The 8,400-nt window shown below is 38.1% G+C and overlaps 1 long non-coding RNA gene across 1 annotated transcript; it reads right to left on the bottom strand.

Annotated features, from left to right (window-relative positions):
• Nucleotides 1-1,341: 1,341 nt before the first annotated feature.
• LOC142181279 (uncharacterized) lies at nucleotides 1,342-7,641 on the bottom strand. The gene is made up of 2 exons (XR_012709950.1): nucleotides 7,124-7,641; nucleotides 1,342-2,006 (listed from the first exon to the last, which is right to left on the bottom strand). It is a non-coding gene; the product is annotated as an uncharacterized LOC142181279 (long non-coding RNA).
• Nucleotides 7,642-8,400: the final 759 nt, after the last annotated feature.

Genomic DNA, 8,400 nt, shown 5'->3' on the forward strand with positions numbered 1-8,400 from the left:
AACTTGTTCCAACCTTCGGAACGCTCAAAACAACATCAAAATACCAATTTTTCATCGGATCTAGCCTAAGAATTCCAAAAACTCTCAAATCACGCTTTCGATCAAAAAGTCTATCAACCCTCGTCCGAATGACCTGAAATTTTGCACACACATCACATTAAACACTACGGAGCTACTCCAACTTCCGGAATTCCATTCCGACCCTCGGATCAAAATCTCACTATCGAACCGGAAACTTCAAAAATTCAACTTTCAGCATTTCAAGCCTAAATTATCTACGGACCTCCAAAACACAATCCGAACACGCTCCTAAACCGGAAATCACCCAACTGAGCTAACGGAACCATCAGAATTCCATTCCGAGGTTGACTTTATATTGTTCCGACTACGGTCAAATTTCCAAAACTTAAGCTCTCATTTAGGGAATAAGTGTCCCAAAACTCTCCGAAACTCAAAGCCAAGCATCCCGGCAACTCACAATGGCAGAAACAAACACGGGGAAAGCAGTTAATAGGGGATCATGGCGTAAATTCTTAAAACGATCGGCCGGGTCGTTACACATGACATACATTATACTTACGAAATTATAGTAAAGTTGTAGAAAATTTATAGAAAAATTATATTATGTTGTTTATATATATATTTTTATTTAAATATTATATGAAAGTTGAACAATATTGTATAAAAATTATATGTAAGTTGTATGATATTGTAGTTATATATAACTGGGTAGAAATAATGTATGAAAGTTGTAAATAAGTTGTAGACAAGTTGTATAATATATAATTAGTTGTATGAAATTTATTTTTACTATGTATAAATCAGATACAAAATATACAAAAGACATATTGTATAGAAATTGTATTTAAATGGTATGATATTGTAATTATACGTGAGTTGTATAAATCTCCAGATTGAAGCAACATAAATAGGGAGACGTTCAATTTTCGAGTCAATTTGAAAGATACTGTTAACTCCCCTTAAACTTGCAAGGCATTAAGATAATTAATTGATATTCTACTGTTTTACAAATACATAAATCCCGATTACGACTCTATCTAACTGGGGATGGTGTAGTTGAACCTGATATTATTTTATTTCAGGTATACTTAGCTTGAAACACACGATTAGAAAAGTTACATACTGCATGGTATAAATAGAATCACTTGATAAATTAATGCTAGCGAAACACAAAAAAGCTTTCTTCTTATTTAATTGGTAAAATATTTTTTGGAACATTAAAGAAAATGTGAAGATTTAACAATAATTTCTTCTTCTTGAAGCAAAACAAGCTTTTCAAAATAAATTTAAACAAACGATGTGCCTGATCCTGACCTTGTTGGTCAAATTAAAGGTAGTATTGAAAATTTGTGCATCTTCTAATTACAAGTAATTAAAGTTTAGTACCTGTTCGCAACAAATTTTCGTAATACAAAAAATAAACTGCAACAAAAATAATATGAAGAAAAAGTAATTTTGTTGATAAATATTTGTGAGTTCAAATCTATCTATCCCTTGATTCTCCTCTCTAAAATACTCCGTGATTCGAGGGCTTGAGAAGCGTCTTTCTCGAATGTGGACGATGTAGACCTCCTTGTGATGTATTTAATCGCCAAGAACGTCGAGCAACACTTTGTTGTTACGGGTTGATATTCGGGAAGAACTCTGTTGATCACTCCTTTGTTGAAGAACTATGCACTTGATGATTGATTTCTCTGTTTGTGGATACTTTCACCAATTGTGAAATGTTATTCTCCAACTCTGAATGTCCCCAGAGAGTTATGTAACCCCTCTATTTATAGTTGTAGAGGGTGGACAATCCAACTACATATGAACTCTCTTGCTTGATTCTAATTGGCGCATGTCATTTTAGCCATTTGGCAACCTGTGGTTGGTTCTTGATTTTTGACTTGGATTGCCACATCATTTAACACGTGGCATCATCTTGTTGGCTTTGGGTTTGACTGGACATGCCATGTCACTTGACACATGGCATGAGTCTGGGCCTTAAGATGAAATGGACCTTGGGCTCAAATATTAAAATGGACTTATTTAATTTGTAAAGTATAAATTAATTATTCGACACAAAGTGATTTAGAATTTAATTCAAATTTTGTACGGACTAAATTCAATAATTTTACATGTCTACAAATGTCCCTTACTTCAAAGTTTGTCGTGTGACTTGTTCAACCGTAAAGACGAGGCTTGAAGTACCCGTAGAGTAGTTGACTCAATTTCTCACATAAATCAAGTTGCACGTATCATAAAAATACTTGGCTTTTAGGTTGCGGACCAAGACAATTGTTTAATTATAATTGATCTTTTGCGCAACTTTCCAACAACCAACATGGTATTGCCAACAATCTAGCTACAAGCTCATTTTAATTAATCCACTAACTTTCTTTGGACCAGTATACAATACACGGTGTTAAAATTAGCCAAGGGACCCACGTGGACAATGAGACCATTCCTTAGATATAAAGTTGACAATTGAATAGAAATCTCATAAGATCTTCACCAGGCTAACTCCGTCTAGGTCTCTAAAGGGTTAACCTAATCATCCCCCTATAAAAGCAGCTCAAGTTGTGACAATTTATGCAAGACTTTTCAAAATTTCAAGAGGGTACAAAACATGGGTCATGTCTTTAATAATTGACGTCAACTCTCCTTTAGTGAAAGCATAATCATATTAGCAGTAGCAAAGAATTAGTAATGTCTTGGATTTACTTCTACCTGATATCAAATTCTATTTATGCTATCTAATTTCCTTTCTTTCGCAGATTCTGCCCAAGCTTCATATATTGGGGTGCTAGCTTCTCTTACAAGGTGGATAGCTCTTTGCTGCAGCGGCATTGTCATACTCAACTCCCAGGCCTTGTCCAGTTTCTGCTGCACGTAGATGAATCTGACAAGCCATGAGTGAAGGCATGACGAACCGCGAATTAGGTGACTTTGAAGATTATGGAAACATTCCAAAAATACCAGCGCTAAAGCTTTGTAACGACTAGATCGGTCATTTTGGGTTCTAGCACGTCGTTCAGCGGTTTGAGGTCATGAGTCGCTTCACTTCAGGTATTATGACTTGTACGCGTAGTCGAAATTAAATTTTGGGAAGTTTGGAGTAGATTTGGAAAGAGAATCCTTATTCGAAAGCTTTAAGTTGGAAGAATTGACTAAGATTGGATTTTTGAGTAAACGACCTCGGAATCGGGATTTGAAGGTTCCAGTAGGTTTGTATGATGGCTTTGGACTTGGGCGTGTGTCCGGATCAGGTTTTGGATGACGCGGAAGCATTTTGGCGCCCATGGAAGTCAGCATTTTTGGATGAATTTCATAAATTTGGGATGAAGTACATTTCAGTGTTAACAATGTCTGTTTGGGATTCCGAGTCCAGGAATAGCTTCGTATGTTGATTCTGGTATTGGGAGGGCAATCGGAAGTGGATTTGGAGGTCTGTAGGTCATTTTGGAGTCATTTGGCTAAAGTTAGAAATTTGAAGGTTTTTGAGAAGTTTGAGCGGAAGTGGACTTTTTGATATCGGAGTTGGATTCCGATTCCAGAAGTTGCGGTAGGTCTATAATGTCGAATATGGCTTATGTGCAAAATTTGAGGTCAATCGGATATGATTTGATAGGTTTCGGCATCGAATATAGATGTTTGAAATTCTAAAGTTCATTAAGCTTGAATTGGAGTGCGATTCATGGTTTTAGCATTGTTTGATGTGATTTGAGGCCTCGAGCAGGTCCGTGATATGTTATAGGACTGGGTTGTATGATTGGAGGGGATCCCGAGGGCCCTGGGTGTGTTTCGGATCGAATTTGGATGAAAAGCTGTTGTTGATTGCTGGTGTCTGGTTTCCTTCTTCGCGAACGCGAAAGAAGTCCTGCGTTCGCGAAGAGGAAATATTTGGGGTTGCTGGTTTGGCCTTCGCGAACGCGAGGCAGAGGACGTGAATGCAAAACAAAGGCTGGTTAATCTTATGCGAATGCGATACAGTGCTCGTGAACACGAAAAAGGAAGGGAGCGGGCATGAAAGTGCTAAACCTTCACGAACGCGGCTGTGGGACTGATGTGACGATCCGGCCAGTCGTCTCATGAGTTACCGCTCGATTTTCCCCGATTTCTGCTTCTTTATGCTTTGTTTATCCGTGTTATGTGGTATCGGGTTGGTTGAATCGAATCCGTAATAATTTTGGTAAGGTTTGAGACACTTAGTCTCTTTTAAGGAAGTTTAAGTTAGAAAAGTCAACCGGATGTTGACTTATGTGTTAGAAGGCTCGGATGTGAGTTCTGATGGTTCGGTTAGTTTCAAAGGTGATTTGGGACTTAGGAGCATGATCGGAATGAGTTTTGGAGGTTCGGAGTAGATTTAGGCTTGAATTGGCGAAGTTGGTATTTTGGCGATTTCCGGTTGGTAGGCGAGATTTTGATATAGAGGTCGGAATGGAATTTTGAGAGTTCCAATAGTTCTGTTGGGTCATTTGGGATGTGTGTGCAAACTTTCAGGTCATTCAGACGTGGTTTGGTTGAGGTTTTGATCAAAAGCGGAATTTGGAAGATTTTAGAAAGTTTGGCTTGAATCTGATATGTTTTGGGTGATTTGATGTTGTTTGAGGTGTTTTGATGATTGGAACAAGTTTGAATAAGGTATTAGGACATGTTTGTGCTTTTGGTTGAGGTTCCGGGGGCCTCGGGGTGATTTTGAATGGTTAACGGACAAGTTTGGATGTTGTTGCAGTTGCTGATTTTGCTGCTTCTGGTATCTTCACACCTGCGGATTGGGGACCGCAGGTGTGGTGCCGCATGTGCAGTTGATTTGTCGCAGAAGCGAAAAGAGTCCTGATGAGCAGCGACCGCAGAAGCGGTTAGGGTGGCCGCATCTGCGACATTGCAGATGCGGGGGTGTGGTCGCAGATGCGATTGTTGACCAGTTAAGTGATTTCCGCAGAAGCGTAGGAAGGATCGCATATGCGGTACCGCAGAAGCGGTTAAAGGACCGCATATGCAATAATGTCTGGGCAAAAAGTATAAATTGTGACCTTCGCGAATTTTGAGCTATTTCACCATTTTTAACTCGGTTTTGGAGCTTTTTGGACGATTTGAAAGAGGGATTTAAAGGGAACTTCATTGAGGTAAGGAATTTGGACCTAAAACTCGTTCCTATGCTATTATTTCACGGATTAGAGCTATGAGTAAGGGAATTTAAGGGCTAAAATTGGGGAAACTAGGGCTTGGAAACTTAGACCTTTGCTTGAGGATTTGAAGGACCATTTGAGGTTGAATTTGAGAACTTTTGATATGTATGAACTCGTGGGGACATAAGGAATCTATTGATGTAAAAATTATTGAATTCCGAAACATGGTCCCGGGGGTCGGGTTTTGATAATTTCGGGATTTGTGTTGTATTTTGATTATTTTCGTTTGGGCTTCGTTCCCTTAGCATATTTTGACGTCCTCGTTCTGATTTTGGATATAGTTGACGCGAGTGGAGGCCGATTCAAGGGGCAAAGGCGTCGCGAGCTAGAGCTTTGACCGGTTCGAGGTGAGTAATGATTGTTGTCACACCTCCTTTTTACCTACACCCTAGAAGGGTATAAAGAGAGTTTTTTCCAATTTAAAGTGACAATCGAAATGAGATTATTTATTTATTGAAAATCAGAGTCGCCACTTGGGATAATTTATGGTGTCCCAAGTCACCGGTTTAAATCCCGAATCGAGGAAAAGATTGACTCTGTATTACCGTCCGCGAACACAAAAATTCGGGTAAGGAATTCTGTTAACCCGGGAGAAGGTGTTAGGCATTCCGGATCCCTTGGTGCTAGCACGGTCGCTCACCTGTTATTGTTGGCCTATTATCTGATCTTAACACATGTTTTAGCCTATAGTTCAATTTTAACTTATTAACTGCTTTTATTCATTTTTAGGAAGATTGCAATGTTATTAAAACACGTCTTGAACCACGTCACATAAATGCACCCGCGGTCCTCGACATATTTTATCTAACATTGTTGAGATTTGGATTTGGGTCACATGAATGCGCACCCGAGATTAAGAAGGTAATTTATTAAAATAACGCGCCTAAAGCAACTACGCGTTTTTAAATTTGCGAGGGCCATAAAAATTCAATTAAATGGCACGCCTCGAATTCTAAAGGAAAAGCATTCAACTTAATGAACTACAGATATTCATATTTAACTAGTTAGGTATTAAGTATCACAACTACGTCACGGGAACCGTACCCGTAGCTATGGTAATTGTTATTATAAACGTGCCCAGAGGTTCATCTATTCACGTTTCGACGGCCTAAACATGCTCCTAGCGAATTCAAAATAAACAGATCTTGACTTATGTTTCATCTCAAACCACGGTTGCCTAGCATTTTTCGTTTAAGAAGTCAGACACCAAAGAATATTCAATACTCCAACCCAGGAAAAGATTGACAATAGAATGACCAATATCAAATAACTCAAATTTGAGCAACTTTATGACCAATATAAAATAGCTCAACTCTAAGAAACTCGACTTATGTTTCATCTCAAAACTTTATGACCAACTCAACATGATGAGAGAATAGAACAATCTTGCCAAAATCCCACAGTAAAACACAAATCCGCCAGAATTCTACTAGGACAACAAATCAACCACCATTCCATCTTAATAAAAATCGAGCAAAACAGATCAACCATAACAAAAGAACAACGAAAACACGACCAAATACTCAATCACATGAGTCCTTCTCCATCCTTAATTACTATGGTAATCACTTGGCAATACAGAATATAATGAGTGCATTTAGATCTGAATTTAAATTCAATCAGACCATGACATAACAGGATCAATTACAGGAAACTAACAAGCTAAAAAAATAGAGCATATGATGCCACAATTCTCTTTAGTCCATTTATGGAATACTTCATCAAATAATGAGAGCAATCAACATATATTGCTATGCTAGCATGAGGATGCACAAATCCGACAGAAGAATCATATAAAATGAGTAATGAAATCACGATTTATCTGGAGTTCAATTCCTCTTAACTTAAACAGAATGAGTTCATGAACAAGTGGAATCCAGTAGGAACCATACGCAATTAAATTCAACTGTGTATAAAATTGTGCTAACCTTTCTTCAATGTATTAACAAACAAAAACCTCCGACAAGCCGGATAACACAGCAGCGAACGTCGAGCCTTGGCGACGAATCAGATCCGCGGACAGAACCTTGAATCGGACACCTCACTGATCTCTCCTTCTCGTCACTGCTTCTGTCCGTGTGTGTGTGTGTGTGTGTATGTTTGAATGTTGGAAAATCAGAGTTTGAGGGTCTTTGATTTTGAAAAATTGGAGGTAGTAGTAGGCCTAGAGGAAGGGATTTTTCGGTTTCCTCTTCTCCTCCTATGGTTCATAGTCGATTTTATGTATGCCTTAGAGATTAGGGTGATGGTTCAGGAAATTCTAAGGTGCAATTTCATGGGTGGGGAAGATCGGATGTTGAAGGAAGTGAGGTTTCGCTGGTGTTTGTTAAGAAGAAGCCATTGAAATGGCTCTTTTTCTTCTGTCAAGGGGCGAGATACAGGGGGGTCTCTCTATATGTGTATTGCTGCGCTCATTTCTGATCTCTTCTTCAATGTATTAGGCGTTAGTTCCCTTTTGCTGATTTAGGCGTTCTTATATGTAGAGTCTAGGTTTAGGTTATTATTTTGTGTATTTTGCCAATTATTCCCTAGGTCTTTTTGTGTTAATTCCTTAGGATCTTTTTTATTTATTTTTGTTCCAAAGAAGAGTCTAGAAGGTCCCTAGGCTTAATGGACTAATCCAAATTGGGCCTAGAATTGGGCTCTAAAACTCTTAAAATTGTGATCCAACACCTTAATTGACTCATTTTAAAATAAGATAAAAATACTACACAATGCAAAAGCTAACATGAAACTATCATATATTTTTTTGTATTTTCAAAATTATATAAAGCTAAAAATAACGTACTATATTTTTGTATTTTTTTTTAAATTTATGAAAGATACATACTAAAATATTTTTCTTGTAATAAAATAAAGTAAAAGAGTAAAAATGAGTTGAAATAGCTATATTAGGCCTAAATTAAATATTTGCGTGCTACATATGAAAAAATCTTGGGAAGGGTCAAAAAATCACATGTCTACAATTCTAAATGATGTTCTGAGGGTTGAAACCCCGGATTGCACATCGTAGTGCTATATTGAGGTGAGGCACACGCTTGATAACGAGCGTGGGGTCGTGCACTGTTGGATATTGTGACTTAGTCCGTCCCGGATGACTACTTTACTGCGTATTTGATTGAAATCCACTGGCTATCATCATTATTTGGGTTGAATGCCATATTTGGGCTTCGTGCCAACTATTTAAACCCTTCGGGGATTTTTA

Source organism: Nicotiana tabacum, chromosome 5, assembly GCF_000715075.1.
Source record: "Nicotiana tabacum cultivar K326 chromosome 5, ASM71507v2, whole genome shotgun sequence".
NCBI lineage: Eukaryota > Viridiplantae > Streptophyta > Magnoliopsida > Solanales > Solanaceae > Nicotiana > Nicotiana tabacum.